Source organism: Phasianus colchicus, chromosome Z (genome assembly GCF_987193195.1).
Source record: "Phasianus colchicus chromosome Z, bPhaCol1.hap1.1, whole genome shotgun sequence".
In the NCBI taxonomy this organism is placed as follows: Eukaryota; Metazoa; Chordata; class Aves; order Galliformes; family Phasianidae; genus Phasianus; species Phasianus colchicus.
In genome coordinates this window covers 56,260,117-56,270,244 of record NC_143476.1, presented here as the reverse complement: position 1 = coordinate 56,270,244, position 10,128 = coordinate 56,260,117, and positions in this window count along the sequence as shown.

Below are 10,128 nucleotides of genomic sequence, written 5' to 3'. Positions count from 1 at the left end.
ACTAAAAGATGGTCAGAAGGTCACACTGCATTGACAGATATGTCCTCCCACCAGGTCAGCAGTGACGTCTGTCTCTGTGTGACATTGCCTGTTGTTCTGCCAGTTGACGTTGGTAAAGACAGTAAACATGGAACATCCCCAGCAGACACTGCAAATGCATGGTGATTCTGGGGTGTAGTTAATAAGTAATCTGGCATCAGCTGCAGAGAGGGGCTCTATGAAGGGGAAATGTGAGTTTTCAGAATGATATACATACGGGAAACATTCTTTCACTTGGAAAAATCTGATAATGACCTAGCCTTCTGTCCAAAAGTGAAAGGAAATCCTGAAATGATAGGAAAACTTGTGCAATTGGCAGTAAATAAAGGGGAAAGGCTGCCTTGTCAAAGTCACTGTTCAATCCATCAGTATGGAGGAAGAGAAGTTGAGCAACAAGAGCAACCAAACAAAAGGTGTTAGAAAATAGTTTGAAGTTAACATATTTACATGTCGTAACAAATTGTCTATTCAGAGTTTACTTGGGTAGTTGATGCTACTAGTATGACAAGATGTTACGAGACTGGTGCTACAAGGCCATGATGAAATTGCTGGGATTGAGCAAAACTACAGTGGTGGCTGGAGACACTCTCTGGAGACAGCTCTTGATGTTGGGTCGTTGGACTTAATTGTGGTTAAAAGATGCACTATTGAAAATGACTGCTGCAACTAAAACAGCATACAATGGTGGTGTGAGTCAGCTTGTAAAACTTCTGTGTTCATGTATGTTCGCTGTTACAGAGAAAAGAAGTTTTACTCAGATACCTCAAACATGGGAATAAAAAGAGCAATCTTTGTTTTCTTGTTAATTCTTGGACAGAAGTCAGAATACATTTGGAATTATAGAGAAATATAATTTTTATAAGACTTAAGCAATAGTTCAGAATTGCAGGGTTTTTTTGTGTGTGTGTGTGTGTGTGAAGTGCTTGTTGAAATGAGAATTCTCTAGAAACAGAACCTCTTTAAATACTGATCTTTGATAAAAAAATTTTGGTGAGAAAATCAAATGAAAGATCAACTTCTAGAAGGAAATTCTTTCCTGAGAGACTGGTGAGGCACTGTCACAGGCTGCCTACAAAGGCTGTGACTGCCCCATCCCTGGTGGTGTTCAGGTGTCCAGGTTGGATGAGGCCGTGTGCAACCTGATCTGGTGGATGTAAACACTGTCCATGGCAGAGGGGTTGGATCTTTAAGGTCCCTTCCAACGCAAGCCATTCTTTGATCAATCTGAAAAGGCTTTATGTTTTCTGAGACAATCTCCAGGGTAGTTACACAATAGGAATCATCTTTGGATTTTTAAAATATTTTTTTAAAAAGAGATTTTGAAGGGTTTGTACTTCTTCTTTTAAAAGGAATATTGTGAGTTTTTAATCTTAGCAAGAGGGGAAATGCTATCACCGTGACACAGTATACTGAGATGATATTTAAGTGATCTGTATAGGATGACTGACAGGGGTTTCAGGAATTTTACTGAGCATTGTGGGTAGATGCCTAATACATTACTGAAGAAGGGAATGATAGATGTTAATAATTAGTCATCTGAAGAATAAAGACGATGTGGTGGAGCTGCTGATACAAGTGGATTCCTGTTAACTAATTGTCCTTACTAGTGTTATCAATTCTCATTTAGTGTGACTCATCACTGATAGTAATTAATTAGATAATGGACTGTTGATATGTGTGTAAGGCATGCAAGACGATTCTCACTTCACAAGGGGAAATGCTTATCATAGAACTTGTCATTGTTGACTTCATCAGGTTTCCAGAAAACAAAATTCCTGTATATATGGATGTGTTCAGAGAATCTGGATTCATTGCAGCGTGAGGAGAGTCCTTTTTGTATGCTGCTGCTTCCTAGCGCTATTTCCTATCAATCCTTTTTGTCAAAGTTTGTTGGTATCTCTGAAACATATTCAAGTATCACGTGATATAAAAAGCATTGCCGATGATTTACTCCTAGTTTTGTGTGGGGCTGGCCTGTTCTCTTGTCTACTGATTGATGTATATTCTTCTAAAGTATATAACACCAGCCTCTGAAGCTTTATAGGACTACTGGTTAATTAAGAAGAGGGTGAGTAGTTTTCTCCCTATAATGGCCATGTACTTGGATGCTGAGATGCAAATCATAGAATTAGCAAGGAAAATAGAGGAAAAAAAATAGCAGGTAGTGAAAAATGAGCCACCTAGTAACCCTCTAGCCCTACAATTACATGTGTCTTCTTTGTTCAGGAATTGTCACAAATAAATGGACTCCGGCAGAAAATGCAAAACTGCCTCTCCTTATAGGAAGCATCTCTCTGACTTAAGCTGCTAATGAGGAAAGGATTCTAAGTAGCATAAGGAGACCTTCTTAATAACAAGATATTTAGGGTGCTGGTCATACACACTGTCACCATGTTTCATTTCATTTCTTCTGCCTGCCTTTTATCTGAAAGCTTTTAAGAGGACAAAGCTATGTATGAAAAATACATGTTCTGTGTATATGCTCTCATCACATACAGTGAGTATGTAAAGTGGGGTTCTTGTCAAAACAGTAGAAAACATACTAGTATTTGAAATGAAGTAGGTCTGCGTATAAATTGATAGTGTGTTCTCAGACAAATCACCTGTAGTGGGCTAGAAATGAAATACTTACCATGTTTCACATAATGGATATTTTTGTTGGATTCTTTAAAACAGTTAAGATAAAATCACAGAGGAGTTTGCTTTTTTGTTTGTTTGTTTTTCCTACAGAAATAAGTTAGCAAATCAGTATTTCTAACTTCACAAATTGAAGTCACAATACAATATAAATCGTAGACAATACATTAGAATTTTACTTGAATTTCAGTTGAGTATCATCCATATTTCCATTCACCATTGACGGAGTTTTAGAAAACCAAATTAAAGAGTTTGGTGTAATTACATAACTAAAAGGGCTTTGAAAGCAGTACCAAATTGTTTGGTTGGTTATTTATTTGTTCATTTATGTACTGTTGCAACTGCAGCACAGAAGACCATGTTTTTGTACAAAAATGAGATGGTTATGCGTGTTCCTGAATAGTAGCACTCACTTTAAATGTCTCTTTTTTAGGACAGCTTGCATTTCTGAGGCTCAAGTTTGTCATACTTACGTCCCCAGCACTTCTCTTGCTGTTTCCTACATACTTCCTGAGCAAGTGTGACATAGCGCGTGAAAATAGTCACTAAAGATTAACCACAGTTTAAGTGCTTTTAAGTGTAGCAATAGTGAAACTTGTAACAATTGTTAAATCAAGAACTGCAGGGTGATTATGTGACAGTTTGAACTGCTCTCTATCGCAGACTTCCTCATTTCTTATTCCTTTTTTCTCAGTCTGGTTCTGCACTGTGCAAATTGCTAGCTTGAATGAGAATTGATACAGCCTTTGAGCTGTAACTACATTTCTCCAGGTTATTCTGAGTAGCAACAACATGGTTGATGCCACAGCCATAAAGTGAACTGCTTGCTTCGGAATAGTGACGTTATGAGGTGTATGTAAAGTGAAATGAAGCTGAGCTTCTTGAGGAAGAGATAAAAAGACCCTATGGCATTTCTTGTTATAGTAGAGAAGGGCAGAATAACCCTAAACCTTTCATTTCCAAGCAAAAATAAAACCCATGGGAAGGTAAAACCTATTATTTCACCAATGGCAGATTTTCTGTTGCTTATGTGACAGAGATTTTAAAGAATTTCACTGGCAATAAGTAATGTCTCAACTCATCAGTAGCGGCTGAGTCTTTCTTAAAAGAAGTTAATGATTGAACCACCCAGAATGGAACAAGCTTGTACCTGCATCATTTGGAGAAAAGGCATAATATATTCTTATATATTCTTTATATGCTATGGAAGTGTAATTCTGTGCTCTGAAAAGAACAAACTAATGAGGAATTTAACATAAATGTCTAGGTTTGTCAAGATCTGATGCCATTATGACATAATATTCTTCTGTGGGAAAGGATTAAGACATCTCTGAGCTATGTCATTTATGGAATGACAGAATTTTTACTGTTTCAGCAGAAAGTTTTCTTACACTCTACTGTCTTTGTATTAGCTTGGGTTGCATTTGAATATAAATAGTTATGATCATTTGTAACATTATGATCCCTTTGCATCAGAACAGAATTACATCTTGAATCACTCTATTCAGCTAGTTGCTCCATTCACTCCCCCACAGCTTAACTTTTCTCTGAGGACTGTGGAAGCCAAACAAGTGGGATGGCTAACTTGTGCATTATTTCAAAAAATCCCATTAGCAGCTGACTGGCTGTGACACAAAAAGGGCAGCAACACTCACCCAGCACACTTCAGAAATGTGTCCCATTGGCCATTCTTGTCTCCTGCCACTCCAAGGATGTGGCAGCCTGGACCTCTCTTCTCTAGAGGTTAGAATTAGAAGTGTGTGTTTTTCTCCCCACTGAGGGGGGAAGTTTGGCTCACTACTAATGAGAACACAAAATGAGGTGTTTATGCCTCTAGCCTTTCAATGGAGAAGAGGGTCTCTGCCAAACATCTAAGGGTGTCAGGCAAAGTTCCCGAGCCAGGTCTGTTCAAACGCCCTGTGGAGATGAAAAACAAAGAAAAAGCCACTGGCTGAAATAAACACAATGCTGAGCTTGTGAGTATGGAAATACAGAGGTTCACACAGCCCACAGCCGCCTCTCTTCATCTTCACAGGTTCCAGCTGTCATTCTAATGCATGTGGAAATTAATCCAAATAATAACCTACTGCTTTAGCATAATTGATCTGACAACAAGTTAGTGTTTATTGCCTCCTGGCATTCTTAATGAGATTTGCAAGCAAGCTGTGAGGAAAGAAATACCTTGTTCCTGTCTGAGCTCTCTTGATTTTAGGTGAAAATGAAAGCAATTTTGTAATGGACAGAAACTACTCTGCAGCGTAATTTTTCTCCCGGAGCCCAAACAGAAATCACCTAGAAAGAATTACTAATCCAGTTCCTGAAGTTGAAACTAGGCCATAACAGTGGCAAAATACAGAGTTATTACTGTAATTTGATGGTGTTTCCACCCCTAACCACTTTCCTCCCTATCCACTTAAGCCATGTCTAGCATGTTAATACTAATGAGCAAAGTTCTGTTCTGTACAAAGCTGTTTCATAACCAAGACCACCGAGTCATGTCATTCTCCATCTGGACTGCTTTGCCCCTTCTTAAAGATAAGTTGTGTGACTACAAAACCTGATTTACTGATCTTGAATATATACTGATGGTTAAATATGTCTTTTCTAATGGATTTAACATCAAGATAGTCCATTGGACTTGACTGAGGTTTGTTTGACTTGCATGTTTTTATTTACAGGAGTGCTTTGATACTCTGTTGATGACAAGGTCACAAACCTGAATGGCAGATCCTAATCCAGAGTATAATGTGTGAGATAAGACAGGTACATGAGGGTTATAAGATCTGTAAAGTTTCACAGCTGGCAGCTCAGCAAGAGAGTGTCATTAGAATCCCAAAATCTTAAATCCTAACCAATTCCTTACCAGAGCTTTTTTTTTTTTTTTGTAGCCTGTGTAAAATGAAGCATAACCTTTTATATAAGAAATATATATTTTCTTAATGAATGCAGAACAAGAAAAACAGTACCAAAAAAAAAAATATATATATATATATACATATATATATATACACACATATATACATGTATATGTATTACATCCAAAAGCCAGCAAATATGCTTGCTGGTGGTATGGAGTGTATTACCGAGAAAAGAGGCAAGACTTTCTGGCGTGCTGCTGTCAACATTCCTCTCCAGAATAAATTCCCTTACGACACCAGGTGTCACTATAACAAAGTGAAAAGGTTGGCTTGCACTTTGGCTTTGTACCAAGTGTGATAGAGGCCTTTAAAACAACTGGTGACCTCAAGGCACCAGGCTGTGTATCTTAAAAGTGCATTGTTTTCATCAGATTTTGTCTCACAATAATAAGGCACTGCCTGACCAGTGCAGAAAGGTGTGGCTGTTCTGCACTTTTAGTGAGGAGTTAAAGACACTCAGGAGAGGGGCTGGGATTAACTGTGAACTACTGAGCCAGGAGCTCTGCTTTTGATTTGGAATCTGCTTTTAGGGAACGCTTAGAAGGCCACGCTTCCCAGCCCGGGCTATGCAGTGTTAGTTGTTGTGCTGCACATAGGCAACGTGTGAATTTGTGTGAATTTTTAAAACGAGTGTTAAGGTCCTCATTCAGAAATCTAGCCTCCTCTTGTGTGAATTTAAAAATCAAATCAATGCACAAATGACATATAAATTATCACAGAATCACAGAACGGCTTAGATGGGCAGGGGCCCCAAAGCCCATCCAGCCCCAAGCCCTCACCATGGGCAGGGTTGCTCCCCACCAGTTCAAGCTGCTCAGGGTCTCATCCAACCTGGCCTTGTGTGGCTCCAGCAATGGGGTATGTTAACCTCAGTTTGTGAATTTCATTGGTAGTCTTAAAAAACCAGCACAGAACTATTGGGACAGAAGGAATCTAGAAATGTAAAATGCTGTCACCAGATGACATTCCACTGAGCAAGTTTTCAGCAGCTGCTCTGCAGGACAACCTCTGAGCTGTTAGTAGATAAAGTGCAGAAGAGCAGCTGTATGTCAGGGTAGAAAGATTTAGCAAATCTGTAAGAAAAATTGTGAGCATGCACACAGGGATCCATGTATATCAAACTGATGAAATGCCTGTATTTCAGTGAAAGTTAGTTGCTGTCTACACTATGGAGTAAAATTCATGAAAAGCAAATCCTTTCTTGAAAGAAAGATGTCAACAATGACAGCAAAGGGAACAACAACAAAAAGATGAATAATGTTCTATTCCACATTAGTTATGTATTTGAAGGCTCCGGAAAAAAATATCCATAATGTTCTGTATGTTCATCGTTTGAATATTTAGAATCAAAGAATGATATTTGAGTCTACAGAGGGAGGTAGTTTGTATTTTCTACTTTAGAAGTTCCTGAATCATGTGGGAGTGTGCCTTCTGGAGAATTGTGCATGCAAGACTGGTCATGAGCAGGACAAGTTACAACATAAGTGCTTGAGATTAGAAATCTGAGAACTATTTACTGTCCAGTTACTGAGATCTTTTGCTATTCCTTTCATTATTAATCTCATATTCTGGTCAGTAATCTCTGACAATAAGCTTTGTGCATAAGAGCATTCACTGATATGTTATTTAATCAGTATGACAGGTCTGTGGCTTCACAGCAAAATATTTTTTATTCTGGGAGGTACGGATGGTTTTTCCTGTTACAAATCCAAACTGTATAAAAATCAATGGGAGTCTGGTACTAAATCTAGTGTTCTATGAAGTTTGCATTTTAAAATTTGTGTTGTGCCAGTGATTATTTTGACTATGGAGCCTTGTTCAACTGTACACATTTAGAACAACTTTTTCTCCACAGAGCAGGCTTCATGGACATGCAGAGTATTAGCATAATGTTGCATAATGTTGTGATTCACAAAGGTATTTGCTCACAAATGGTAACAACCTTGTTTATTCAAACTAGCCATGTTTCTGGTGTAAAGCTGTCACAGAGGAAGAGCTATTGCTTCAGAGGCCTCAGCTATCAGACTTTTGTTTAAACCTCTTTCCAGCCCAACAAACTGATATAATAAATACTGGCTTCTGAAGCAAATTCTCATTTCTGAGCCAAGTCCCATGGCAGCTGAGCCAAAGGATGGATATTCTGATGGTACAAAATGTGGCAGCAGAGTGGAGTGTGATGTTTCTGCTATTTTAGCCATGTTTTCTGTTTTTCAGGGAGTGGCAGATAAAAAGATCTCCAAGAAGGAGACTGTCTCCTATTGCTGACCAGACATCCCTACCACCCTCATGGGCTATCCAGCTATCATAGAAACATGGAATCATAGAATCACAGAATCACAGAATCATAGAATGGCTTGGGTTGGAAGGGACACCAAGGATCATCAAGCTCCAAACCCCCTGCCACAGGCAGGGCCACCAACCTCCACATTTAATACTAAACCAGGCTGCCCAGGGCCCCATCCAACCTGGTGCTGAACACCTCCAAGGATGAGGCATCCCCAACCTCTCTGGGCAGCCTGTTCCAGCACCTCACCACTCTCTCTGTAAAGAACTTCCCCCTAACATCCAATCTAAACCTTTCCTCCTTGAGCTTAAACCCATTCCCTGTTGTTCCATTTATTCCTGTCTACCCTTGTAAAAAGTTGACTCCCCTCCTTATAATCCCCTTTTAAATACTGGAAGGCTGCAGTAAGGTCTCCTTGAAGCTTTCTCTTCTCCAGGCTGAAAAAGCTCAGCTCCCTCAGTCTGTCTTCATAGGGAAGGTGCTCCATCATCTTCGTGGCCCTCCTCTGGACTCTCTCCAGCTGCTCCACATCTTTCCTGTATTGGGGGCCCAAGACCTGCAAGCAGTACTCTGGATGGGGTCTCATGAGGGCAAAGTAGAGAGGAACAATCACCTCCCTGTCTCTGCTGGTTACCCCTCTTCTGATGCAACCCAGGATACCATTGGCCTTCCAAGCTGCCACTGCTGGCTCATGTTAGGTTTTTCATCCACCAGTACCCCCAGTCCTTCTCCACAGGGCTATTCTCAAGGAGTTCTTCTCCCAGTCTGTACACGTGTCTGGGGTTACTCTGGCCCAAGTGTAAAACTTGCACTTCACTATATTCCTGCAGGCCCACCTTTGGAGCGTGTTAAGGTCCTTCTGGATAGCAGGGACACTGTCACAATCTGTACAACATTTTATTGTCCTGACAGTCCTCACCATCCCCTATAGATGGTTTAACGCAGAGAGGCTTGATTTATTCTTTCTGCTGAATTTCGTGCACTGAAAGCAAAGTAGATTAAATTTAATAGCATCAGTCAAATCTTCTCTAAATTCCTCAATAATTTTTTGTTGTGATCCAAAATCATTTCTATGGCAACAGCAGAAAAGTATTTCTATATTTGTATCGTCATACCGGGGGTGGGCATCAGTGTTCTTAGATGTTGGAAGGTGTTTTAAGTTGAACCATTATAAAGTCTAAGACTTGCTTAAAACAGAAGATAGTTTCTTGCTGTTTCGCTTTTCAGAGAAGGTGCAGCAGACAAAATGTTCATTTTTATTCTCAGTTCCACTCATGAGTCACTTGCATTAACTGTACTTAATGCGGTGACTGGGTTAGTTATACCAGCAATATTCAGCTTCTGTTCTGTAGAGGAAAGCATAAGAGTGTCAAAATTAGCTTAGATATACAAATAAAATTGTTGATATGAAAATTAGGTAAAATTAATATTTATTATCACAAAATAAATTTGGTGGTATCTCACCATTCTTAATGCATTTTGAAATGGACAGTTCTGTTGATTAGGTTCCTTGATTTCCCTAAGAAGATTTTCTTCAAGGGATAACTGAGTTTGATTCACAGTGCTTCTTGTCTTGAAGAAGACATGCGGGTAGGAGGACAGGTCATCACATAAATAAACTGTGTACAGAACACAATACTCAAGTGCGTGAGAATAGAGCAAGTCATAGTCTGTAAAGAAATATTATATGACTTTGTAGGAATGGGACTTAAGACAGAAAAATCCTTTCTGCAAATTCTTCCTGATTTAAATATAGTAATATGTAATAAGAGAATCAATTTTGATTATCAAATGGAAAACATTCCTATTGGTTAATTGCTGATTTTTTATCTAATAAAAGAAAATATATCTCTCTACAGACCTAGAACATTTTTGCCTTGCATCATTTTGTGCAACAATAACCTGCATATTGCCAGCATGGTCTAGCAGGAAATGGTTTATATGATATGGCTGTTTGGAAAAGAAGTAGTTAAAGGCAATTTGTTCTTCTCTGTAAAATGTTTCTTAACTAGGAAAATATATAGCAAGATGACAACATTATTCAGTACTAAGTTTCAGACATTCATAACGGGAAGGTACCCCAAATGCATGCAAATAAGCTGATGATGCAATTGCAATAAGAAGCTGTTGGTGCTTGCATGAATTGGTTGAAACTTTCAATTTCTTGATTAAAACTTTTTCAATCTAATTGTTTTCAATTTTTGGATAGGAATTTCCAGAAGCTATTGAAAAATTGGAGTCAAGGAATTT